Source organism: Bos indicus, chromosome 13 (genome assembly GCF_029378745.1).
Source record: "Bos indicus isolate NIAB-ARS_2022 breed Sahiwal x Tharparkar chromosome 13, NIAB-ARS_B.indTharparkar_mat_pri_1.0, whole genome shotgun sequence".
Taxonomy (NCBI): Eukaryota; Metazoa; Chordata; class Mammalia; order Artiodactyla; family Bovidae; genus Bos; species Bos indicus.
The window spans coordinates 58,616,074-58,641,905 of record NC_091772.1 but is presented as its reverse complement, the minus strand read 5'-3'; the positions used below and the strand labels follow the sequence as shown (position 1 = coordinate 58,641,905).

Genomic DNA, 25,832 nt, shown 5'->3' with positions numbered 1-25,832 from the left:
GTGGGCTGCCTTGCACCCTCCTCTGGTGCCTCTGTCCCCAGTGTTTATCGGGTCCTCCGGGCAGTTTGAACAGACCACATGCTGGACCGGGCACATGTGTTCAATAGATGCACCGGGCTTTCTCTGGCTGCCAGTCTCCTTTCTGGGCCAGCTCTCGTGCTCAGCACACACCAGGAAGTCAGTTCTTCTCAGCTCTGCTCGCTTCCACAGCTTATGGACTCACCGTCCCCTTAAAGTCCTCTGTTTCTTCTGGGATCCACGTGGATGGGCAAGCTGAGATCCACCCGATGTTATAGGTGGGGAAACCAAGGCCAGGTGGGTCCTTCAGGGCTGCCAAACCATAACCAGAGTTTTCTTCCCCTTTAAGGAGCTGAGAGCCGACGGGGCTCCACTGGCAAAGTGTCATGTTCTGATAGCAAAATCACTGACAGCAAAAAATCATTTAACTGAATTAAGTGCTATCTGCTGTATTAATTTAAATCAGTGGCTTTCAAACTTGTTTCTTCCTTTTCACTACAGAACCCATGCTTGACAGCTACTCTGACTCAGAAACCCAGCTTCTAAGGGAGACAGAACGGGAGGCTGCCCACCTGAGGCTGGGCAGGTGTCGGGACCCAGGCCTCCCGTTTTCCTTTTTTCTACTCCCTGGGGGCCTCTGAGGAAGTTCCTTGGACCCCTGAGAGGCACTTTCAGGATATAGTTGGGGCACCATTTTTAAAATGCAGGCCCCAGACTTTGGCATCCTGTTCTAGGCTCTCGGAGGCTTCATCTCTTTTCGAGCAAAGCCGTCCATCTCACAGTTCCCTGCGCACAGAATCACCCACCCAGCCAGCAGAATCACACAGGACTGTGTTGCCACCTGGCCTAGGAAGCCAGGGAGACAGCCTGGAGGAAGTGTCTTAAACAGAATAAGAATTTTCAGGGAACCAAAAGGACTCAGCTCTCGCCGTTGGTACCTAAGTTGGTTTCCCCAAACCGAGCCAGCTGTGCTCCACTCACCTCCAAGTCCTAGTTTCTGTGCTGAGCCCACAATAATAGGGACGCTAGGACCTTGATGGAGAAGGAAATGGCAACCCACTGCAGTGTTCTTGCCTGGAGAATCCCAGGGATGTGGTAGCCTGGTGGGCTGCCGTCTATGGGGTCTCACAGAGTCGGACACGACTGAAGCGACTTAGCAGCAGTAGCAGCAGGACCTTGATGGCTGAGGTTCTATTGTAGTAGGAAGTCAGCTAAGGCCAAGGCCATTTGCAGGTGATCAGACTGAGGCCTTGAGAGTGGCCCTTTGCTCAGGGTCAGGGTAAGAATGAGAAGTCAGGCTCCCAGTTCCTGATCAGCTCTCCCCACGGTACACGTGAATCCAAACCAACAGAGTTTGGTACTGACGTCCTCTACCGGAATCCAGGGTGGCAGCTGCCCCCTGACCTCCATGGGTTCCCGGAGCCCTGCTGGGGTCTGGGTTAAAGACCAGAATGCGGTGGGTACACAACACATATTGAACCAGGACAACAAACCTGTCCCTATGTTCACCTGGGCATCTGAGGGGAATCCAGGGCAGTGGGGGGTGGTGGTGAGGAGGGGGCTCTTGGGGGCCTTCTCGCTTCTCTCCTTCAGCCTGCCCTAACCCAGAGCCTCTGGTCTGCTGCCCCCCACCTCTGGGCCACACAACATGTACCTTCCAGGGCTCTAAGGCCACAGGCACGGGCTCTGGAGGCTCCTGGTGCTGTGCCCCGCCAGGGCGGTGACCCCTGCTTTGTCCTCACTGTCAGCGATTGCGGCAACAGGGACTGGGTTCCGTCATGTATGGGAAAGGGCCGGCTGCCTGCCCCCAGCCTCCTGCCCCCTTCCCTCCTTGAAGGTAGTAAATACTGGTGACCTTGGACACCTCCCAGCTCTGCCTTTGACCAGCAGTGTCACCTGAAGTGACACCCGGACCTGCAGTGTGACATAATAGTAATAATGCCCCTGCTAGAGTCCAAGGAGCATGAAATGAGCAGGCCAGCTCTGCACTGGTTCTGGGATTCAGAGGGTCTGGGTGTGAGTCACTACCCCCCTTCCCTGTAGCAGGGTATTCTCAGGTGATGACACACAACTCTGGAAACCTCAGTTTCCTCAACTGTATAATGGGCTCCACTCCACTCTGGGCTGACATTCAATACAATAGGGCTGGAAGTGAGAAGCTGAAACCCAACCCCCACCCCCATATGGGCTGATGGGGAGCTCCCTCCCCAGCTCCCAGACTGGCCCCAAATCACCCATCCCAGGTCCTCCCCCAGGACCTCCAGACCTTCCCACACAGCTGGGGGGGGGGGGGCTCCCAAATCTGACTTCTGGATTATCTCTGGGTGGTCATCATTCCCACTGGTTTTTAAGTATTTTGAATATAACTCCTGTCCTAGCCCCACCCCAATGTTCTAATGCTGCACAACCACCCCCCAACTCAGAATTCGGATGAAAACTGTAAACTCTGCAGGAGGAGAAGAAGCCCTTGAGAAAACCTTAAGTCCTCTGGCTTCATTGCAGTGCAATGAGATCCAGTTTCCTCCAAGGGGAAAACTGGGGGCTTGATAAGGAGACAAGGTTCAGAGGGAGTAAAATTTACAAAGTGGGTTTTTCTGCATTTTGGAAATTTTGCCTTGCATTTTCTTGCATGGGAAGCTGAACACAGTGGGACCCCTGGGAGATGCTCTACATGGGTTTTTGTTAAGTATCACCTCCCAGGATCACAGCACAGGGCAGCATGGCTATGGTTCTGATTATCACACAGCTGCTGTCAGGCTCTGTGTTCTCTCTGCCCCAGCCCAGAGGTTTCTTTGATGCTGCAGAGCTGGGATTCAGGGCTGCCATGGAGGAACAGCAGATGTCACTGACCCACAGTGACACCATGGTGAGGCCCAGAACATACAGGCCTGGCTGACACCTGCCACATTTTTCACTGACATATTTGTTCCTGGGGACCTGCTTGTCTGCCACCTGCTCATCACCATGTGGCCCCCTGGTAACAGGGTCTGTAAATGTGTGAATATTCGCACACCAGACCTGCCAGCCCAACAGCAGAACCTTTCTCCAGGCAAAGCCATTTTCAGCAAAATATGCTGTAAATATTTGTTCAGCTCAAGAAAATGACTTTAATTGCATAATTAAACTCGATGTATATGCTGATTCCAGACAGCATGGTTGGGAGAAGCCGAGGCCACATCTGTTCCTCTGTGTTTGTTGAATAGAGGGGCAAACGGTTTGTTTGTGGAGATATTGCTCTGGTCCCCGTCTTTCCTCTGTGCAATGAGGGTTTGGAGAAAAGTCAGAGAGGATGGAGGAAGGGGCTTAGTGGCTTCTGAAAAGAGGAGAAAGGGGAAAATTTCCCCAAATCAGAGAAACAAGAGCAATGGGACCCCACCTCTCAGACAGGATTTGCACTGTGTATTCCAAATGTTCTAAGCACATCCTACCTTCCTTGGGTAACTGGTAACTTAAGCAAATGATCAATACTTTAGAGTGAATGAAGAAGAAAATATTACATCCCAATGGTTAATTAAACCCAGAATTCCTCACTAAAGCAAGCATATAAACATAAAGCCTGAGTAGAAGGAGCGAGCCACAAAAGACACGTACGTTATGTGGTTCCATTGATATGAAATATCCAGAATAGGCAGATCCACAGAGATAGGAAGAACATTTGTGGTTTCCAGGGGTCAGGGGTCAGGGAGAGAGATTGGGGAGAAATCACTAATGGATGCAGGGTTTCTTTGGGGGCTGATGAAACTGTTCTAAAATTGGATTGTGGCGAAGGTTGCACAATCCTGTGAGTATATTATAATAAAAACCATTAAATTGTACATTGTAAGTGGGTAAATTTGATGGCATGTGAATTAAAGCTCCATAAAGTGATTAAAACAAAGAATAAATACAATAAAAACAAAAGTCAGGTCTTGTGTTAGAAACCAATTATCTGCCAAGGCTCTGAGATGAAGGCCTGGTTTGCCATGTCACAAAGAGAGATAATGGCAGGGGCGAAGGGGAATGTGGCCACCTTGGAGGCAGCCTCTTGAGCTTCTCTCCTGGAGAGCACCAGGAGGATTCAGAGAAATGGAAACAGGATGGGCTGATTCATTATGGGATTCAGTGCCATTTAATGCCTGGCCTGGTTTCAGATGATCATGAGCACCCTGAAAGTCATCACAGCAACTGGCAGAGGAGAAACATACCAGCAGCCTGCAGAACTCATGGAGGCCAGCAGGTGGCAGAGCTGAGACCTCAGATTCCAGGTGTCTAGGGGTCCTCAGCAAAGGGAAGGATTCCTGAGTCTGGGGGGTCACGGGCCCCAGCCCCCTCTGACAGTGGATTGGAAGCTCTCACAGTGGAAGAGGGGCTCATGTCACCCCACAGGGGAGGGCGAGACTCTGGTGCCCCGGACCCAGAGGCTCCAGCCCCGGCAGGAGAGCCCTCAGCCCTACCTGGGAGCAGAAGCCTGTAGAAGGGACTAACGGTAGGTGCTGGGTGCAGTGTAAATACTTCCTCTCCAAGCCTGGGTTTCCCCAGCTGTACAAGACTGCCCTGTCTTGCCCCCAGAAAGTCTCTCCCGCTCCAACCTGCCACCCCTGGGACGCCCCCTTGCTCCCTGTCTGTTCCACTGTCCCTCCTGTACTGCTGAGATCTTCCAATGCTAAGACCCAGGGAAGGACAGTGGGGAACAGGAAACTCATGAGCACACCCCCAAGGTCCCCTCGCCTCCACCCCCATCCTGACCCAAAGCCTGGCTCCCCCACGGAAGCTCACAACCTGCTGCTGGTTTTGTCTTTGGCACGAAGCTTACACAGTGGGGCCTTCACACCTCCCAGGGAGGGAGGGGACCCGCTCTGTGGCAGCTCTGGGGCTGGCCAGCCAGCATCTGGAAGACCTTGGCTGTCACTCAAGTGAAGATTTCTGGAGGGTTCACGGCTATATTTTGGGATCTGGGTGAAGATAGTCCTCAGTAGCCAGTGGGGAGCCCCAGCCTGTAGTGGACTCTGCCCGGGCTGAGGATCCTGAATCTCGGTTAGTGGGTTTCTTGGGAGACTAGTTCGGCTCATTTGGGGTCTCCTGGGCTGACCCCTGCGCTGTGGTTTTCCCTCCCACCCCCATTCCCCACCCCACCACACCCCCACCCCCTGGTAGTGGAACACTCTGCCCTCCGAAGTGAGCTGTGGTCTGGCCTCAGTGGGCACAGAGGCAGCAGTGTCTGTCTGAAGCCTGGCCGAGGGCTTCATCACCACTAGGAGCAGGGTCCCGGGAGCCAGGGCCCCGGGTGACTCATGCGGCAGCTGCTCCCGTCCTGTAGAGCTGAGTCAGAGCCATTAGGTGATAGGAGATGAATTTACATTTTGAATTAACTCGGATCATCAGAGTGCTTCCTCTCGACCTGGGGAAATTAAACATAAAGTCAGAGGGAGTTGTGGGCTGGGAGCAGGGGCTCAGCCAAGCGTGCTAGATCGGTGCTTCTTTTTATTTTTCCTTCAACAGGCTGCAGGCAAAAGGGGACGAGAGGACACTGCCTACCGCAGAGTCAGCTCAGGAAAGAGAAGATGGAAAGCTGAGATATTCTTTCTCTCTTCTTCCTTGGGCAGAAGCACAATAAATCCGCATGGCAGAATTAAATTCTGATCTGTCCGATTTCTTCCATCTCTTCCTCCTCTAATAATGGTTATTTATTGAGTTCTTATTATGTGCCCGGCAGTTAGCTAAACACTTTAGAGATAAGGCAGAAGGGAATTTGTACCCTCCCCCTCCCCTCACCCCTTTCTTTATTTCCTGGCAGGGAGGGAGTCTGAGGGAAGAAGAAAAGAGACAGTTTTATTAACAACACAAGGCTCAGTGACTTATGTTAGGAAGTTTTCTTTGTTTTTTTAGATGGATCACTGGGAGACCAGAGGCCCACAGACCCCCTCCCACAATGAAGTGCACTGAAACCCACCCTCCTTCCCCTGAGTCACTGTGAAGGGTACCCCCTGGGGTTGTGCAGTGTAACCTTCTCTCAGGTGCCCGGACAAGAGTCTGTAAGACTGTCCAAGTCAGAACAGACCTCGGCGGGCAAGCTGAGGGGTCTGTACCTTCCTGGGACCTCTGAGCCTATCTCTGATCAGCATCTATGGTGGTTTATCCTCCTGGAAAGGAGAGCCTCATTTTGTGTGGAAGAGGCCTGTTGTCACTCAATGCCACGATCACTGCCCTTTATCTATGGGGTCTTCCAGGCTTCACAGGCAGATTGACTCCTGAGAACTAGTTTATAACTCAAGTTGCCTTGAATTGACTTGGCCCAACCTCAGGTCCTTCATGCCTGAACCCAGATGGTCAAAGGTTCAACCTCCTGGAACCATGGATGTTAGTTCTCTTTGGGAGGAATGTACCCCCTGGAGCCTCTGGGGTTACAGTCACTGCACAAACATGGGGCCAATAACTGAAGACTGGGGTCTGGGCTTGTTGCTGTGGGACAAGACTTTCCTGCCACTCAGAGTGAGGAAACGAGCTCCTATGGGCTGTTTCCAGCTGGCCGCCCCCCCTCGATGGCTGGTCTCCAAGATCAATTCGTCACTTTCCAATGAACAGTTACTGAACGCCCTCTGACTGCCTGGCACTTAGAGTCAACCCAAGTGCTTAGAGGAGCTGATCAGGACTGTCCTTCTTAATGAATTGGTCCCAAGGGAGGCCTTGTCCTTTCTCCAGGGTCACCAAAAAACTTCAAGCCTCAAGTTATCAGGAGCATTAGTCTCTGTGAAAAAGAATCCACAGGTTTGTTTTCTTCTCCGTTCAGAATTTCTGGGTAGTCAGCCTCCTGGGCCGTCCCTCAGACTCTGTAAATCTTCCTGGAAGCTGGGCTCATCTTCGGCCCTCCTTCCCTCCCTCCCTTCCTTCCTTTCACCGATCCAGCCCTACCCTTCCACTTAATCACCCACTCTTGCGTCCTCCATCTATGCCCCCTTAGACCTTCCATCTGGACACCCATCCAATAGACCATCCAACTTCCACTCAGGGGCTCACCTAATCTCAGGGTAAATCAGCCGTAAACTCAACATCCATCCCTGAGCCACCCTTCCATCTTCTCACCAAGGCCATACAGCTATGATGCTATGAGAGCCAGGATTTGAATCAACTCAGCTTGATTTTTCTCTAGACAACATGCCTCCAGGCCAGAATAGCTGCTCAGCTGGATGGAGAGGAAGAGCTGGGTGCCCTCCAGGGTAAAGATAGGTTGCTATAAAGGTTCAGAGAAAGGGGAGGTGTGAAGAAGGAGGTCTAGAGGAAGCAGAATTTGAGCAGTGTTCCTAGATCAAACCAATCAACCCTAAAGGAAATCAACCCTGAATATTCATTGGAAGGACTGATGCTGAAGCTGAAGCTCCAATACTTTGGCCACCTGAAGCAAAGAGTTGATTCATTAGAAAAGACCCTGATGCTGGGCTAGATTGAGGGCAGGAGGAGAAGGGGACAACAGAGGATGGGTTGGTTGGATGGCGTCATCGACTCAATGCACATGAGTTTGAAAAAACTCTGGGAGATAGTAAAGGAGAGGGAAGCCTGTTGTGCTGCAGTTCATAGGGTCGCAAAGAGTAGGATATGACTGAGCGACTGAAGCTCTTTTTAGACTCCTGTCAGATTTGGAAAACCAAGGTCTAAAGGGCAAAGTAGAGGAAATCCAGGTGGAGCGAGGGGTGTCAGCGAGTGTCAGGGTGGGTCAAGGGTGGAATATATTTGCTGATGGGTGGAGGGTGAAGAGAAGGTAGATACTGTGTGGGTGGTTAAAGGCGAAATGGATGGAGTGTGGCCTGGGCAGAGTGAAGGGTATGGATGGTGGAAGGAGGGAAAGGTAGAGTGGGTCCCAGGCTGGTGCAGACTACAGAAAGCCAGGCCACGGAGTTGGCTGGGGTTCATTTGTTGACACAGGGAGGTAGGAAGCCTGCTGGTGATGGGGAACATCCAGTGAGATAAACCTGGGCCAAGAGGAGACCCTGAAATTGTGCGCTATCCCCTCTGGGGGGGTGGGTACCGGTGGCACTAGCCTTCTCAACCTGGGAAGATGGGCCCAGGTTGTCAGCGAGTACAGCCCGAGACCATTTGGCCATGCCTAAAGAGGGGCCGGGGGCGAGGGTCTCTCCATTCAGCCCTCACAGCAGAACTCAACAGGATTTGAAGCAACTTGAGCCAAAAAACAAGTTGCTGTTGGGAGCTTGGCTGCCTGCAGTTCAGAAAACGACATCTCTGTGGTCATTTCATAATGGCCTGGTTTTCCACCAAGAACAAAGTGGCAGAGGAAACCGAACAATTTGCCAGGGTCTTGCCTCTGGCAGGGGAGAAATCTATCTTTTGTGGTTTCTGACATAAGTGCTAGCCTGCTGTTATGCTAAAAATCTCAGCATCTGAAAAGTTTCAAGCTAATTTTGAGGGGGGAAATTAGATGCCAAGCGGCTTTTAAAACCCAGAGGATCTTGGGTTTAAAAACTTGGTTGCCAAGGAAACCCTTTCTCTGATACTTCCTTGCCACCCTGTTATAAATTAATCCCCCTAACTGAAGGGTGATTAAGGTGATTGGTGGCACAGCTCCAGACAGAGGAGATGGCAAGGGGGGGCCCAACATTTCAGGGGACCCCCCACCTTGGCCCTGGGGAAGCTGGACCTATTAGCACCCTGGGGGCTTGAAGGCACCTGTGGAGGAGAATGCAAGCCAGAGAACAGCTGCACAGCGCGTTCTGTGAAAGGCACACAAGTGATTGCTGAAAGGAAACCTTAAATGTCACGCTGCTACCCCGTTGGCTTGGAATAGGTGAAAAGCTTTGTGAGCCAGTTAACGAGCAGATTGTTCAGGCTGCGGTGTTCCGGCCCCTGCGGCCTTGTTCATGGCTGTGGTGCCAGGCATTAGCTGAAGCAATTGTTATCTCCACCTTCCAGGGGGAGGCAATTTAGGTGTTTGCTTGTGGTCCCAGTCATCCAGCAAGTTATCTGCCCATTCATCTCTCTCTCCATCTGTTCATTCATCTAATTGTTCATTGGAATGTCCATCTACCCTTCCTCTATCCACCCACCAAACCAGATATCCACCCATGCATTTATTCATCTACCCATCCGTCTATCTGTCTACCTATCCATCCACTTTCTGCCCCTACAACCGAGAGCTGGATGGAAGAACGCATGGATGGATGGATGCAGGGATGGGTAGCGAATGAATGCATATCCACTCTCCCATCCATCTACCTCCACTTACTTATCTAGAGGTCTACTTGCTTATAAATTCATCCATCCATCCTCCGCCCATCCATCCATCCATCCTCCGCCCACCCACCCATCTAGTTAGTAAACATTTACTGAGCATTCATGGTCCAGCAACAGTAGCTTCTATAGCGTGCTCACAGCATGCCAAGCACTGCCTCTTTGGTTCCTTTGCTCAGTGCTGAGGCTGGGGAGTTAATATTGTCCCCATTATATAGATGAGGCACTAGAATGGCTAGCCAGGATGGGACTTGGATTTTAACTCTTCTCTCCATCCTGGGGGCAAATCCCCAGAGAGGAGGGTGGTGAGTTTGGCGTCATCCATTCACCAGCATTTCAGCCCTAAGTGCAAGATGTGAAGGAGGAGGGGGCCACAGAGGGTTCCAGGGCCCAGAGGCTCTCAGGGGCCCGAGTCTGGCTGCCCTGGCTCTGATCTCCTGCCCCAGTGGGTGTGTGCGCGCTGACACACACACATACACATACACACACTCGCCCCCCGTATCTGGCCTTTCCCACAAGGTAAACACTGCCAGCGTGGTCAGGGAGCTGGTGCCAAGGTGAAAAGTCCATGGGTCAGAAACCTTAGAGGCTGAGGCCAAGCCCCCCGGGAAGTGTTCCCAGAAGTGGAGACCTTTCTCCCCATGAGCTCTGCCCTATTTCAGGGAAGCCCAGTAGAGAAACTGGTGCCCTTGGCTCTGGCCTCTGCCTCTCCCTCTCCTCCTTCCACGATACCCCATCCTTAGAACCAGTTTGGTGGTTGGTGGGCTCCTTGACCTCCTGACTCCTGACACATGGGGAAGGGGATTCTGGTCCACAGCAGAGGAAGGAGGAGGGACGGACATGCTGGTGCATGTCCTCCACAACCCAGGATTGTGCTGGGGGCTCCCATTGCCTCTTGGTTAACCTGTCAACACCCTGACTTGGGGCTGGCCTGAAGCGGCCCAGAAAGCCCGTGCCTCTGAGAGGCCTTGGCAGGGCACCGGCAGGGCTGGAGGTCCTCAGTCGGGCGACAGGTCACAGTCCCAGGAGAAGCAGCCTCGTTGCAGAGACTGCTGGGAGCATGCACTTGGGGAGGGGGGCCTCCCTCAGCCTGTCCTCAGGCACAGGTATTATGAGTTTTTTTGTGATCCAGAGGGATGCATGAGTATTTGTTGAGTGACCTGCAGTGGAACAGGGCCCCCACCTTGGCACCCAGCACAGCCCAGTGTCAGGAAGACAGTGAGCAGACATTCCCGAGGGCTCAGGTCGGGGGGGCGGTGGGGGCACTGACAACAGGCTGCCTTTCCGAGCCCCCCACCAACTCTCTGAGGAAACTGTGACCCATGTGTCTGGCTTTTGAGGCTGAGATGGGGGTCAGGCAGTGCCAGACCACTCGCCAAGGTCGCTGGATGCTGAGGAGCAGAGCAGCTTTGAACCCTGGTGTGTCTGGGTTCAGAGGGGCTCATCTACCACTCTGCTTCCCAGCCACCTGCGGATCAGGGAGGAGCCAGGCAGGGGCTGACCCGATGCTTTTGCATGGGTCACTAACATCTTGCTTGTTGGTGAAGGTTTGCTCAGCCATGGGACCACTTGCCGAATGTTGTCCCCATGGCAGGTGCTGGGGGTCCTGGGTGAGCCAGACTGGCTAAGGCATGGGTAGCAGCTTCAGGACCAGGGGTTCCTGCCCAGGAGTCAGCTCTGCAACCCTTGGGACTGCTTCCTGAAGCCCAGAGCTAAGTCTGTGAGATTTGTTCCTTCCTGGACAAACATCATCACGTTTATTCCCTATGGACGGGGGCCGGGGGGCGCACTTGGAGACCCCCAAAGTCCTGGAGGGAGATGCTCCCTTCGTTCCCACTCTTGATAAGAACGCCTAGGAGAGCTTGCTGCGAGGACCACCACCTCTCTCGTTCAGTGAGCATCTCCAAGTTGAATCGTAGCAAGCATCCTGCATTCTCCTGGGCTTGCCCACCCAACTGCCTCAGCCCCTCGCCCAGGTGAGCAGACAGAGGTGATGCTGAGCACTCCCTGCGTCTCTGCAGACAGGGAAACTGGGATTGGGAGCTGGGTAGGGGCTGCTCTGAGGGCCCCTGAGTTTCTCTTCCTGACTGCAGACAGGCTGAGGGAGTCATCCAAGGTCGCCTGAGCTGCAAGGCGAGGCAGCAGCAGTGTTTTGACTTCTGGTCAGGTCCTTCTCCATCACGACGCGCCGCGTGGGGGAGGGAGGTGTGGGGGCCGCCAGGGGCCTCTTTAATTCATGAGTTACTGGCAGCAGCACAGTCTCGGGGGAAGATTGATGACCGGCTGCAGGTACTGGTGGGCGGATTCATAAAGCTGTCGGCAGCGGGCAGTAAATCAGATGAATATTCAAGATTCCGCCTGGGGAGCAGTTCTCAGGCTCCGGCAATAACACGATGGATGTGGCGCAGGCAGGCAGGCGCGGTGGCCTCAGGAGCCCTCGGCCCTGGAGTGAGGCACTTTCCACCTGCTTAGAACTTCCGCCTTCTGTCTGGGAAACTTGGGCAGCTTGAGAGAGAGACAGAGGAGGGGCAGGTGTGGATCCCAAACCCACCTGCAGACCCCATTTCACGGATATTGTTTACTCAAGCATATTTTACCTGCAGCAAAACTCACAGGTGTTAAGTCGGAAGTGGGAGCAGTTTGGACCCCTGTGCGGACCCACCACCTGGATCCAGATCTGGAGTAAGATCCAGAACATTCCATCTTCACCCCTGAAAGTCCCCTTCTTTATTAACCCCCAGCTCCCCAAGCCCCAGGGAACCACTGATCCTTCTGTCACTAGAAACAAGGTTCTCCTTACCCATGGCAGACAAAGTCCCAGGTCGACTTGGGTTCACCCTCTGTGCGCAGTTTTGTTTTCTGCTTGTTTTGCCCTGAGTCCTCACCAGACTGCACTTCCAGAAGCCCTCCCTGGTGCTTGGTCTCAGGAGAGGCAACCTCACTGCAGAGACTGCTGGGAGTTGGCTGTGTGGTTCTCCACTGGAAGCAGTGAGCACAGTTGATTGAGCCATTCCCCTCTCTATGGCTGCCTTGTTTGTTTCCAGTGCTGCCTGTTTAGGATAAGGCTGCTGTGAATGCCTGTCCTGGTCTTTCCTTCCGGGCGTTTACTCTTGGGTAGGGCACATACAGAGTTAACTTTTTAAGGAACTGCCAGGCACGCTTCCAAGTGGACAAGAAGTTGGCACCCTGGCCAGCACTCAGTGTGGTCTGATGTCTGTCTCCTCCCCTAGCAGATGTGTGATGGTGGCATCTGCCATAGGATTCCCCTTTAATCCACAAAGTCTCTGCTGGTCTGCAGGAGGGTTGGCTTTCTGGGCTCCCTCTGCCCGCATCTCGGGCCACCATCCCACCTGTTAACCAGATCTGGTCCTAAGCCAGGGCCTTTGCACTGGCTGCTCCTCCTGCCCCGAGAGTGAGGGGCCTCCCTTGGAGATATCTGTGTTTTCTCCTCTCTCACCCCTGTGTCCTCTGTAGCTGCTCCATCCTGGGGTCCCACAGGCTCACTGGGGGTTAAACACAGTCTGCAGAGAAGCCTCTGCTGCCTTCCCATCCATTGGCTCCATCCGTCAGTGGATGCATGTCCAGGGGGTGTCACCACTGTCCTCTGCAGTGAGGGGCTTGCTTGCAGGATTAGGTGCCAGGCGAGGTCACTGCCAGTGGTCCCCTTGTGAACAAGCCCATCAGACAGACCAGGACACTGAAGTCTCCACCATGTCCACAACCCCCTCCATCTCTAGTCCGTGGAGTCTGGCTTCCCATTCGGGGAGGAGGCCCTGAGCAGTCTGGGCTGGCTTTGGGCAGAGACTACACTTGAAGAAATGCCTCCCTCTTGGGATTCACTTCCTCCCAGTAGGTCAAAAGCAAAGTTCTCACCTTTTCTCTCCAGAGAGCATTTAGTATCTCCTGATTCTCGTGAGACAAACTTGTCTGCTAACTCCGGGCTCTGTTTCTTCGCTGCTGCCAGCCAGCCTGGTAGGTGAATGTTCTGTGGATTAAGAACATTTAGATGGTAGTACCTGCAAGACCTTCTCTACCCCTGGGTCACCCCTACCTGTCTAGTGTTCCCCTTGGCCATCCTGGTATAATGTCAGCCCCAGGACTCATCAGCATGCCAGGTCAGAGCCTCCAGAAACTAAGAGCAAACTTTGCCCCTGGGAACTGCACCCCTCTGTCTCCTTATTCCCTGCTGCAGGGGGAGGGGCTGTTGACAGAAGACACGTTCCCCTGCCTCCTCTGCCTCAGGTAGCTCTCTTATCTCCCCATAGCTGAGAGAACTAAAACAACCCCAGTCCTTAAAGAAAGAAAACTGTCCCCAGGTTATCTCTTGGGGGTCCTATAGCAGTTTTGATTTCTATTAATGAATATTGGTGCCAGACATCAGCCCCTCAAATCAACTCCCCAAAAGGCAGTCACTCCAGATGTCCCCCCACTGAGATAAGAGTCTTCTGTCTTAGACTCTCAAAGCCAGAGGAAGAGCCTTAGCAACACAATCACGCCTGCTGGCAGACACGTGCGTTATGGAAACCATAGAGGCAGCTGATTGGCCCACCTCTGCTGCAGCGCGTCAAGTCCCCGAGCACTTGAAAAACAACCTAATGTATTCCTGTCTGTAGCTCTGAGCAAAAGCTCATTTCATGTCTTGTGTTTCCATTTCCTGAGGATTAATAAGTGTGGAAGGGGGACTCGGGCTTCGTGCCGAATATTTATTTAGTCAATATACACATCAATTTAGCAAATTAGAGATTGCAAGCCATTTCTAAGCAATGCTGTAAAAATAATAGCTGTACTTTAAACTTGTAACGGATTTTGGTGTGTGGATTTTGGTGTGTGGGGGGGTGAGGGTGGTGGTGGGGGATCCGGGGGGAAGTGGCAAATACGTGCCTGGCACTTTATAAGCACAAAGTTTAGTTCTCCTTAAACTACAGTGAATGTCTGAGTCATCACTGAAGTGGTTGTTTGTTGAGAAAGCAGACACCTAAACCCCATTGTCTGGAGGACACAGAAGGGGTCTGGGGTAGGGATTCTGAAACTCACCCTGAAGACAGAGTGGACTTTGAATGAACTGTCCCTGCATTCAGACCCTGACTCTGCTCCTTCTGGCCAGGTGACTGCAGAGAGCAGGGTTTCTCAGACTCAGCACTGCTGACTTTTGGGGTTCATGATTCTCTCTGTAACCACCAGGAATGGCTCCAGACATTGACACATGTCCCCTAGGATACACCCCCCTCCAGTTGAGAATTACTGGTCTAGAACCAGGTTCTTTGGTCTCTGTAAGCTTCATTTCTTCATGGAGATCCAGTTATGTGAGCAAGATTCCACCCCACAACCCAGTGAGAGAGTGGCTGCTCTTCACTTCATAGAGGAGAAAAGATAGGCTCAGAGAGATATTGGGACATGCCCAGGGGTACACAGCAGGCACATGGCCCAGTGGAGGCATGCAAGCCATCTCCTGCTTCTTGGAATGGTCAGTAGCTCCATCCAAACGGCTCCTCTTCAGAAAGGCCGACTCTGTGTTCCTCGGCTTGGGTAGGTTTCCACCCCCTCACTCCCCACTGCTCCTTCTCATCACTGTTGTTCTCTTCAGAGGGCTTCACTGCCACCAGCTCATGTGTGTGTTGATCTGATTCTTGTCTGTCCCGTTCTCTGGAGTGTGGGTCCCATTAGTCAGCAAGCAGGGCTTTCTTCATCTTGCCCCCTGCTGTTTTATCAGTGTCCGATAAATGTTCAGTCACATGCTGGCCAATGAGTTATAAGCAGAAGTCTTATGTGTGGCATTCTGGGAGGTGTCCATATTGGGAGAGAGCAAGCTTTTCTTCACCTCTTTCTTTTAACTGATGGTTGGAATGCAGACATGATGGCTGGAGCACAAGCCACAATCTTGGACTATGAGGTAGAAGCTCTGTATTGCAGATAGAGGGGCAACAAGGCAGAAAGCACTGGGCTTTGCTGACTTCTGCAAGGTGCCTTACTCACCCCAGACATCCTTCCTCTGAGCTTCTCCTACAGGAGGGTAAATAATCTGTTGCTACTCTTGAAGCTGCTTTTACCTTGGTTTCTCTGCTCTGACTTCTAACTCATACTCAACTAGGCTTTTGGGAGTGCCCAGGACAGAGGAGGAAGCACATGTTTTTGACCCTGTCCAAGTTGTCCTCAGATCTATGGGTCTCACCCTTGCAGGAGGAGTCCCCCCTACACAGTCACGGTCAATGCCTCCAGGTCCCACAGTGAGAGGGGTATTAGTGATCCCATGAGAAAAGCAATACACTGAGGGTCAGAGGGAGGACACAGGAGTGAGAAATGGGCTGAGATTCAAGCCTTACAATGCCAGCTCAGGACAGCAGTTTCCTTAGATGACACTGCTGATTCTCTGCCTCTCAGGCAAGTACTTCTAGTCATTTATTCATCTAGTAAAGGCCATTCTGTGCTTGCTAGAGTCTGAGGACAGAATGGTAAACACTGCTGTTTCTGGAATTCAGGGTGAGGTAGACAGTTGTCTCCAGTGGGAGACAGACTATGAACCAATAAACAAGGAAATGGATGTGGAGGTTCTAGAGTAGGTGGGTTAGGCTGGGAGTGAAAGGGGAATGGGAATTGAGAGGGATGTGTTGGTGGTGGTGGGCTTTACAAGAGCAGTAGGGAGGCACTCCCTGCGCAGGGGACGGTGTTGAAATGCAGGGAGGAGGGGAAGAGGGGCTGTGGGAGCTGGGAATGATGCTCTGGGCAGAGGTCGCAGCCAGGGCAAGGGCTCTCAGGCTGGGCATGTCAGGGGAGCAGGAAGCTGGCCAGGGAGGGGCAGCAAGCCTGGAAGGCGATTCGATTAGGGCTCAGTTCATGGGGGGTTACGAGGGGAGCTGAACTCCATGAGCTCTTCCCCATGCTCTGTCTGCCAAGGCTGGTATTTTCAGGATGTCCTCATGTGCCCCTATCTCTCTCCCAGTAGCAGCTGTGACTCTGAGTGCTGGGGGCTTTCTGAGGCCACTGGAACTGCTCTTCCCACTGTGGGGCAGGCTGGTTAAACTGCCCCGCATCCCGCTGGGGGCAGCCATCAACCCACAGCTCCTCCTGTTGTTGGGTAAACCCCAAGTCTCCCTCACCTCCTGCTGGGAATAAACTCCATCTCACAGTTACCAACAGTGTGTCCTGCATGGGGTCCTGGAGCCCCACTCCCCACCACAGGGCCAAGTCCAAGCTGCCCCTGAGGATGACCTACCTCGTCCAAGCCCCTGCACTGCCTGCCTCCTGCTTCCGGTCTCCCTTCCCTACTCTTCCCCTGGGGCTTCCAGAGTCACTCCCATCCTTGTCTCTAGTCTGCTCTCGGGAGAACCTGACCCAGACATAGTGCTAGCTCATTCAATCCTCACAAAACCCTGGGAAGGAGATGCTATTATTGCTCCCATTTTGAAGAGAAGGAAAACGAGCTGAAGCACGGAGATGTTAAGCCATTTGATTAAGGACACACAGAAAGTGGCAGAGCCAGGGCTTGAGTCCAGACAGTCTGGTTCCCGAGTCTGTGTGCTAACCCCTGCCCAGCGGGGTATTGGATGTATGGTTCTGCTTTTGGTTTGAAGTCAGCACAGGGCCCCATGCAGCAGCAGCAGCAGCAGCAGCAGGACTTGGGGACTCATTACCAAGGCGGTCTTGGGAGCCCCACTCCTGACATGCTGAATCAGAGACTAGAGGTGGGGCCCAGGACCACTCCCCCCATTCAGACTCTGGCCCACACTCAAGTTTGAGAACCACTCCCAGGTGGCGCTAGTGGTAAAGAACCTGCCTGCCGATGCCAACCCAAAGGACTCTGGTTTAACAGAGCAGGGCCTCCCTGGTGGCTCAGAAGGTAAAGAATCTGTCTGCAATACAGGAGACCCGGGTTTGATCCTTGGGTCAGGAAGATGGCTGAAGACAGGAATACTGGGCAACCTAGTCCAGCATTCTTACTTGGAGAATTCCATGGGCAGAGGAGCCTGTGGGCTATAGCCCGTAGGGCCATAAAGCATCAGACATGCCTGAAGCGACTGAGCACACACAGTGCAGACAGTAGTGTAGACGGTTTTCAAATGTTCCTTCTGGCTGTCATGTGAGAGATGGGTGAGGGGGACAGAAAGGGTCTCCATCCTATGGAGGAGGGGCTTCAGCAGAGAGAGGAGGGTAGAAAGAATGTGTCAGATTCAGGCTACCTCTAGGGTTGGGCCACCAGCCTGGAGATGGATAGGCTGATGGTGGGACACCAAGAAGGACCGAGGATGCTCCCTAGATTTTTGGCTTCAGCCAGGCTGTGGTGTAAGTTCTAGAGTGGAGAACACTGCAGGTGAGGCTGGCTGTACCCCTGCTCAGGAAAAAAACTCAACAGCTATGTCCCACAGTTGCATTCCAAGCTTTAAAGTGATGGTTGTCCACCCAAACGTGGAGCCCTCCAAGGATGACCACATCCTGGCAGTTCCGAGGTACGAAGGGGGCTTTGTCTGGGACACCGGTGGGCTCACCACGGTGTCCATGTCGGAGAACAGAGTTATCCTGATGTCAGAGCCAACTTAAAAACCAGATGATAACTTTTAATAAGCGCTGAAAAATAATTCCATTATCTACATGCTTAGGAAAACAATGTCTGATGCTGCCCGAGGATGTTCATGCAGAATGGAGAGGAGGGGAGAAGTGAGCGTATTTGGGACTTGCAGAAATCTGGAATTAAGTGGAGAGTGGTGACAACAGGCAGATGCGGCAGGAAGGAGCAACGTGGGAAGGACCACATTTGGGGACCGACTGGCCTGGTGGCACCCTGAGCTCAGAAGATGCCTAGGGTTGAGCTGTGGAGTAGCCCATCAGGCTGGGCAGAGAAGTTCAGGTTCACTGAACATAGGAGCTCAGAAATGTCAGATAGAGGACGAAAACAGATGCTCATCTCTGGACAAGGCTTTGATTGTGTGTAACCTGATCCAGCACATATTAACTGAGTACCCACCAACTTTACACACGTGTAGATACAATGGGGGAGCAGACAGACACAGCCCTGTCCCCATAGAGCACACAGTCCAGTGGGGTGGCCTAGCTAGGGGTCATCATATGAGGTCATCCTTGAGAAATTACTCCCTGGGGGCAGGTTGAGGGCACCCCAGGGGCCTCCAGTGTCTGCTGGGATAGCTGGGAGGTATCTCAAGCAAAGAGGACTGAACAGTACACCCTGTGGATTCTTCCAGAAGAAGGAGAGACACATTTTTGCTGCCATAAGGGACCTATCTGTCTCCCTGCCTCTTTCTCCATCCAAAAAGGAGGCTTCTCAATTTGGGACTGACTCTTGAAGAGAGAGTACAGCGGGCCCAGAAAACTCCTCCTCCTTGGGTGTCCCTGTGCCTGTTTCCTATGTTAAGACTGAGAAGGTGATGGATAGGATTTAACCTTCTTTTTTCATTGGAGCTATTCTGCTTCAGCTCCAAAGTGCAAGTGAAAGTGTTAGCCACTCAGTCATGTCTGACTCTTTATGCCCCCATAGCCCATACATAGGATTGTTTACATAGGACTGTAGCCCACCAGGCTCCTCTGTCCATAGATTATCCAGGCAAGAATATTGGAGAGGGTTGCCATTCCCTTCTCCAGGGGATTTTTCTGACCCAGGGATTGAACCTGGGTCTCCTGCATTACAGGCAGTTTTTTTACCTTCTGAGCCACCAGGGAAGCCTTGCTCTGTTAAACCAGTCCTTTGGAGCCATGGCTGCACCTCTTTAGAAGCAGCTGTAGGGGATGCTTTGATCATCTAAACACATCTTTGGAAAAGAGTCTCATCTTCAGACCAGTCAGTCTGTCCTGAGATTTCTTGCAATCACAAACACACTCTTCCTGAGAGGAGCCCTAGTAAATATGAATTTCTCCAATTTGTCACATTCCCATCAAAGTTCTAGCACCTGGGGAGTTGGGGCTCAGAGATGTGTCTCAACTCACTCCTTAATTGGTTTCTGCTGCTGCTGCTGCTGCTGCTGCTAAGTCGCGTCAGTCGTGTCCAACTCTGTGCGACCCCATAGACGGCAGCCCACAGGCTGCCCCATCCGTGGGATTCTCCAGGCAAGAACACTGGAGTGGGTTGCCATTTCCTTCTCCAATGTGTGAAAGTGAAAAGTGAAAGTGAAGTTGCTCAGTCATGTCTGACTCCTAGCAACCCCATGGACTGAAGCGCACCAGGCTCCTCCATCCATGGGATTTTCCAAGCAAGAGTACTGGAGTGGGGTGCCATTGCCTTCTCCCAATTGGTTTCTGACTTAAACCTAAATCCTTCAGCATTTTCTCACCTGGTGTCTCTTCACCATGCTATGCAATTGGTCATATGTATCAATACAAAGGGCTTCCTAGGTGGCTCAGTAGTAAAGAACCCACCTGCCAATGCAGGAGACATAAGAGACACAGGTTTGATCCCTGGGTTGGGAAGATCCCCTGGAGGAGGGCATGGCAACCCACTCCAGTATTCTTGCCTGGAGAATCCCCATGGACAGAGGAGCCTGGTGGGCTACAGTCCATCGGGTTGCAAAGAGTCGGACATGACTGAAGCTACTTAAAACACAGCACACATCAATGCAAAGTCACAGACTCATGCAGTTCAGGCCAGGAAGGGACATTTATGGAAAAACCAGCACATTAGGGTGCTGTAAGCTTGACGCTATGGTAGACACTTGACCTGGACTAACTCATTTATCCACCCACTCCCACTGTCAAACTGCCACCTGAGGGAACCATCAGTTCACCTTCTTACCCAGGGCAAGCCACTGCGAGACCATAGACAATGGAGTGTACATTCCTTGCTTGATCTCATCCCGGGATGGGAAGCTTCCTCCCTCTTTCCCAAGTAGCTGCAGAATGGCTATATCCAAAGGGGTCAAGAGCCAGAAGCCCCTCCGTGTCCTCAAGGGCTTTGTGTCTATGTCCCAGAAAACATTGAGCCCTGCAATTCCTCCTTAGATCCTGCTGCCCTGGTGTGGGTGGCCCCTCCCTTGTTTACCTCACACAATGCCTGAAACAGACCTGGTCTTCCAAGGAGGCTTCTGGGGTTTAGCCTGCAGCATCCCCGTGTTGCTTCACATCAGTCTGGGAGTTGGAAGAGGCAAGAGGGGAAGAAAGGCATCTACGACAGTGAGCTTGGACCCTCAGGCTGACTCTGGGGACACTGGTATGTCCTGGGGTGGGGCGAGGACATAAGTAAAACCTACAGTCCCACCTTGGGAATAGTAACACGGGTGCCCATACAAGGCACTCTCTGTTGCCAGGAGTGTTTTAGCTTCTTAGAAGGACTAAGCCACATTCTCTTCTTAGCAGCCTGGGGAGGTGTGGCCCTCCCCCCCACACCTGCACAGACTAGGCTGTGGTGAGAATTAAATGAGATAAGACACTTTTGAGAGTCCCTTGGACTGCAAGGAGATCAAACCAGTCAATCTTAAAGGAAATCAACCTTGAATCTTCATTGGAAGGACTGATGCTGAAGCTCCAGCACTTTGACCACTTGATGCTAAGAGCCAACTCATTGGAAAAGACCCTGATGCTGGGAAAGACTGAGGGCAGAAGAAGGGGATGGCAGAGAAAGAGATGGTTGGATGGCATCACCGACTCAATGGACATGAACTCGGGCAAACTCTGGGAGATAGTGAGAGACAGGAGGCCTGGCGTGCTACAGTCCATGGGATGGAAAGGAGTCGGATGTGACTGAGTGACTGAACAACAACAAATATACATGAACAGCTTAGAGCAGGGCCTGGTAACTTCTAAGCACTCGAGGAGTGCAGACTGTTACTATTTCTGTCTAACAGAAGAGGAAACCAAGGCCAGAAAGCACAAGTGGCTTATGATCAATATTCCTGAGCCCTGGGCTGAACCCTGGATATTAACCCTGGGCACTAACCTAGACCTTCTAAGGAATCAAGTCAAGCACATGAATGGTGAAAACGAAGATGCTTCTGGCGACTGGCCCAGAGTCGCTTTCGGATCACCTCCCATAAGAGGAGCTGTCTTTGTCCTCATTACAAATGGGGACACTCTGACAAGGGAGACTAGACCTGCTTGAGGCCACATAGGGAGGCAGGATTTGAACTCAGGTCCCAGGAGGTGCTAGTGATAAAGATCTCGCCTGCCAATGCAGGAGACATAAGAGACATGACTTCAGTCCCTGGGTTGGGAAGATCCCCTGGAGCAGGGCACGGCAAGCCATTCCAGTATTCTTGCCTGGAGAATCCCATGGACAGGGAAGCCTGGTAGGCTATAGTCCATAGGGCCTCAAACAGTCAGACAGGACTGAAGTGGCTTAGCACAAACATGCATTCCCAAATAGCGGAGCCCCTGTAATTAACAACCACACAGTGCTATCCTTACTACTTCCTCCTCATGGACAGAAAAAGCAGGCTCCACTCTGAGCCAGCATCCTTTACACTGACACCCAGGGTATGCCTGGAAGTGGCTGTAGTTCAGACAGCATCTGCAGGAGGGCAGAGATTCTGGTGATGGCTGGGGGAGTCATGGATAGATATGTGGACAGCATTCCTACAGGGCTGTTTCCCAGCTGTGTGATCCGTGGCCAGTGGTCTCCCCGCTTCGAGTGCAGCTCCCTGAGATGGATTATTGCCCATTTTTCAGAGAACATCATGACACATCTGGGGTTGGACTCAGCTGGGAAAGGCTCCCAGTCTGATTTGGCTCCTCCCTACCACCCTTCTCTACCCTTGGGGCTGTAGGGAGGAGGAATTGGGGCATATCCCAGCTGGGCACACAGCAGGCCTGGCCCAACCTGACCCTAAGGGGCTGCACTCTGAATCAGGACTGTGGCCCCAGGGGAGAGCTCGGAGGTGGGCTTATCAGTGCAGAGGGCTGAGCTGGGGGAGCCAGGAGCCCCAGTCTGCAAACAAGCTACCCGCTCCCCAGGAATGGCTTCAGGTTCAGAGCCAGTCAAAGAGCACAGTCAGGACTGAGGACAGTCTCCCTGCCCCATTGCCCCTTGGATGCCACCAGTTCTGGGGAATTCTCCTTTCCTGGCAGGTGGGGTGAGGTCCCCCCCCGACCCCGGTGTCCCCTGCACTGCCCCTGCCCTGCTAGGACAGGGTTTTGCATGCCTGATTTTGCTTTACCAAAGTCCTGGGCAGTGGGGTGCCGACCTGCTAGGGTAGGGGCGGGCTGCCACAGCTAATCCAAACCACTGTTTCAAAGAGCTTGGACGTTTCCAGCCAGAGATCCAGCCCTAGCCAGCTCCATTAATCATTCCCTGTCCATTGGAGTCCTGCCTGGAAGAACTTTCCAGGCCCCAGCTAGCCCAGGCCCCAGCATCATGCCTGGCTGTGATCAGTCCCGTGGGGTGTTTTGTGACCTGCCCGAGGAAGGGGGAACTTTGGGGTCTACAGGGAAGGCCTGAGTTCCTATGGCTGGGGTCACACTGTCTCACACTCCTTCCAGAGCCAACAGGCGGTGGGATGAGATTAGATGAGAAACAGGGGCTGGGGCACAGGAGCTGGGCAGCTCCAGAGACCCCCCACTTCCTGCCACAGCCTATAAAGAGGGCCAGGGTCTCCTTGGAGCCCAGGAACCGTTGTTTACTCACTAAACACCTGCAGAACACCTGGTGGTATGAGACACCAGGGGCAGACACAAATGTGAAAATGAAATCTTGGTAAAAGGATGTTGAAATTAACAAGGAAATGCTCACATTTTTTGAGCTTTTACTACATATCAGGCTTATTTCCAGGCTCTCAACAACTGCCCAGCTCACCCTGGCCCCCTGAGTGGGGAGATTACAATTAGCTCCACTCCAGGGCAGCCTGAAGCTCAGAGGGGTCAGCCCCCTGCCGGGAAACGGCAGAGCAGGTAAGCTCTGAGCCCCTTGTCACCTGTAAGCCAATTGTGGGCAGGCCTGGGATGGATAGCGACACGGACATGTTCCCTTGGCCAATGGCCAGCTCCCCAGCAGGTTATGTGGGGGTGGCTGAGGACTCGCTGACTCGCAGACCCAGAAGGGCCACCCGGGGCAGGGCTGAGACCTGCTACCATTAGCTGGAGTGAAGAGCTGGGTGGGGGAGGCTTCGCTGGGAGGGGACCTGAGCAGCAGATGGAATATGTCCCCACGAGCGCCTGGCAGGAACTGGGTCCACCCACTCTGCTCTGTCCCGGGGATACTCACAGTCTCTGGTCATCCCAGGCCCACTCAGTGCAACACAGCTGCCTCCAGTGGAGGCCAAGTGCCAGTCCCAGGGCCACATGCAGGGCCAAGACAGCACCTCGACGGGGAGAGTGACAGGAGCCTCCTGCCTGCAAAGAGATGTCTGAGCTGAGCCACATGAAGAAGTGGGAAGGGCATCCCATAAGAGGGAATAGCCTTGTGCAGAGGCTTGGAGGCCAGGGTGAGGCCGAGGCATGTGGGGAAGAGAAGTGGTAGTTAGGGGTGGTGGGCTGAGCTGGGGGTAAGCAGTGGGGAGAAGAGGCAGAGGGGCTGGAGGGCCGGTTCTGGCTGGCCTGAGGGCCGAGCTTGAGGGGGCAATGGGGAGCCACTGAGGGCTGCAGTGGAGGAGCAGCAGAACTGGAGTAGCATTTTCCAAGTCTCTTGGATGCCGGGTGGAGAAAGGGCAGAGAGGTGAGAGAGGGGCGGTCAGTGGGGAGGCTCCTGCAGTGTTTGTAGAAAGATGGTGGCGTCTGGGCCGGGTGGATTTGGAAGCAGGAGGATCTGGTGGGTTTGAGGGCTCTACTGGGTGAAGGTTGTCTCTCTCCCTGGGGAGACTGCTCAAGAGAGATCTGTAGGGTCCTGGGAAGAATGTGATGAGCAGGGGTTGGGGATGCCTGGAGCCGCCTGGCCAGGCCCTCCCCTACTTCCGGGGCACTGGGAGGGCGGAGACCCAGAGTGCCAGGCCTCACCCTTCAGGACTTCTGTCTCACCCAGGAGGAGCCGGGACCACCTCAGAGCAGTGGAAGGGGCAGGGAAGACTGGCTCAGCCCACCCCCCCCCCCATCCCTCACAGAGGAAGGGCAGGCTGGAAGAGGGGGTGGGGGATCAGCCTGGAGGAGAGAGACAGGGTCAAAGGAGTTGGGGCAAGAGGGAGGGCAGCTTGGCGCCAAGGGCAGAGAGGAGGTTTGGTCCGGGCTTTGAAAGCCAGAAAAGGAGAAGCTGGGTCTGGGGTGGGAGGGCAGCCCCCACCTCAGGTGGAAAGACTCTGAATCGTTTCTGTCATGTCTGGCCCCGGCAGTTCCCTTAGGCGTCCCCTGTCCAAAGCCGGAATCAGCCAGGACCATCAATGCTTAACCCAACAGGGACATCAGCCACGGTGTCAGCACTTGGACCAGGCCCGGGGTCTCTGTAAACACCCCAGACCAGAGCGAAGTCCCAGACCAAAGTCCTGGCCCGCCAGTGGGGTTCAAGTCCACCTGCTCGACTCTGTGGGGTGCTTAGCAGCCAGGGCCCCAAGAGTGGTGGGTGCAGAGACTGGGGTTCCTGGGGCACCTGACCTTCCTGCATTGTGACTGTGGTCCCCTGAGGAATCTAAGATGCAGTCCTGCTGGGACGGACTCCCCTTATAGGGCGAGGGGACAGGATCGTCTGGGACTGCACACAGGGACAGGGTCCCCAAATGATGGCACAGTTGCTGTCTTCAGATCTCACTGTCCAGTGGAGAGAACAGGCGCTGAGCTAAGTCCCTCCCTGCCGTCCAGGTGGGAGGTGGATGGATGAGGGTCCCTGTTATGACCTTGGAGGGTCCCCAGCACACCCGCCCTTCTGCCTTGTGTGTTGTACGGGGACTGGAAGAGTTGCCCACTCTTTGGACTGTTTCTTCTTCAGTAAACGGCTCTTGCCTCTCTGTGTCAGGCTGGTTCAAGCACGTCAGGTGTCTGGGCTTCCTGAACCACCACAGCAGCCTGTGAGCTCAGTGCAGGCGGGAAGCCAGGCAGAGAGAGGGTGTGCATTTGCCCCGGGCTGCACAGCCTGGGAGAGGGTTTGAACTGCTGAGGCTGCTCTGGGACAAAGCGCCTGCCCTTGGGACAAGGTGGGCAAGGAGGCCTCTATTTCCCCTGCTTGCCCTGGGTCCTGCAGAGGGCAAAGGGCAGAGAGCAGAGGGCAAGAGCTGCTCCTTCTGGGTTTGGGCTCCTGGCTTGGTAAGACATGAGTCACTGAGCTCAGCCAACCACCAGCCCACATAAGGTCCCGGAAAGCAGGCTGCTGATGCTGATTCCCGGGCTACACTCATCTTGCCCCTCTTCGTCAGGGGCCCCTGAGCCAGCATTTCTATGGAACCCACACTGGGGTCTGAGGATGATCAATACAGGCCAGGTGCCTGGGGGTGCTGCTCCTGGAGAAAACAGCAAATGCCCTGAGAAACCCATAAAGCATGGGGTGGAGTTTATGGGACAGAATGATAAATATTGACTCAAGGAACAGTCCAGGAAGGCTTCTTGGTAGAGTCCAAAGTTAGGTGGGGCCTTAACAGTGAGTTCTATGGCAGAGTTGAGAGAGCACCCAGGTGGAGGGCACTGCCTAAGCCAAGGCTCAGGGGCTGGAAAGGGTGACCCTGGACTGGAGTGATCAGGTCTGGGAAGCACCTGGGGGAAAATGCAGGGAGTGAAGCCCTGACCTTCAAAGGCCCTGAAGGGCGGGCTAACTG

General features: G+C 53.5%; 2 long non-coding RNA genes across 2 annotated transcripts; one reads left to right on the top strand and one right to left on the bottom strand.

Annotated features, from left to right (window-relative positions):
• Positions 1 to 4,233: 4,233 nt before the first annotated feature.
• On the top strand, positions 4,234 to 5,631 carry LOC139186540 (uncharacterized). Its single transcript, XR_011570153.1, has 2 exons — positions 4,234 to 4,483; positions 5,497 to 5,631. It is a non-coding gene; the product is annotated as an uncharacterized lncRNA (long non-coding RNA).
• Positions 5,632 to 10,960: 5,329 nt separating this feature from the next.
• Positions 10,961 to 12,883, bottom strand: LOC139186398 (uncharacterized). The gene is made up of 2 exons (XR_011569942.1): positions 12,035 to 12,883; positions 10,961 to 11,739 (listed from the first exon to the last, which is right to left on the bottom strand). It is a non-coding gene; the product is annotated as an uncharacterized lncRNA (long non-coding RNA).
• Between the last annotated feature and the right edge of the window lie 12,949 nt (positions 12,884 to 25,832).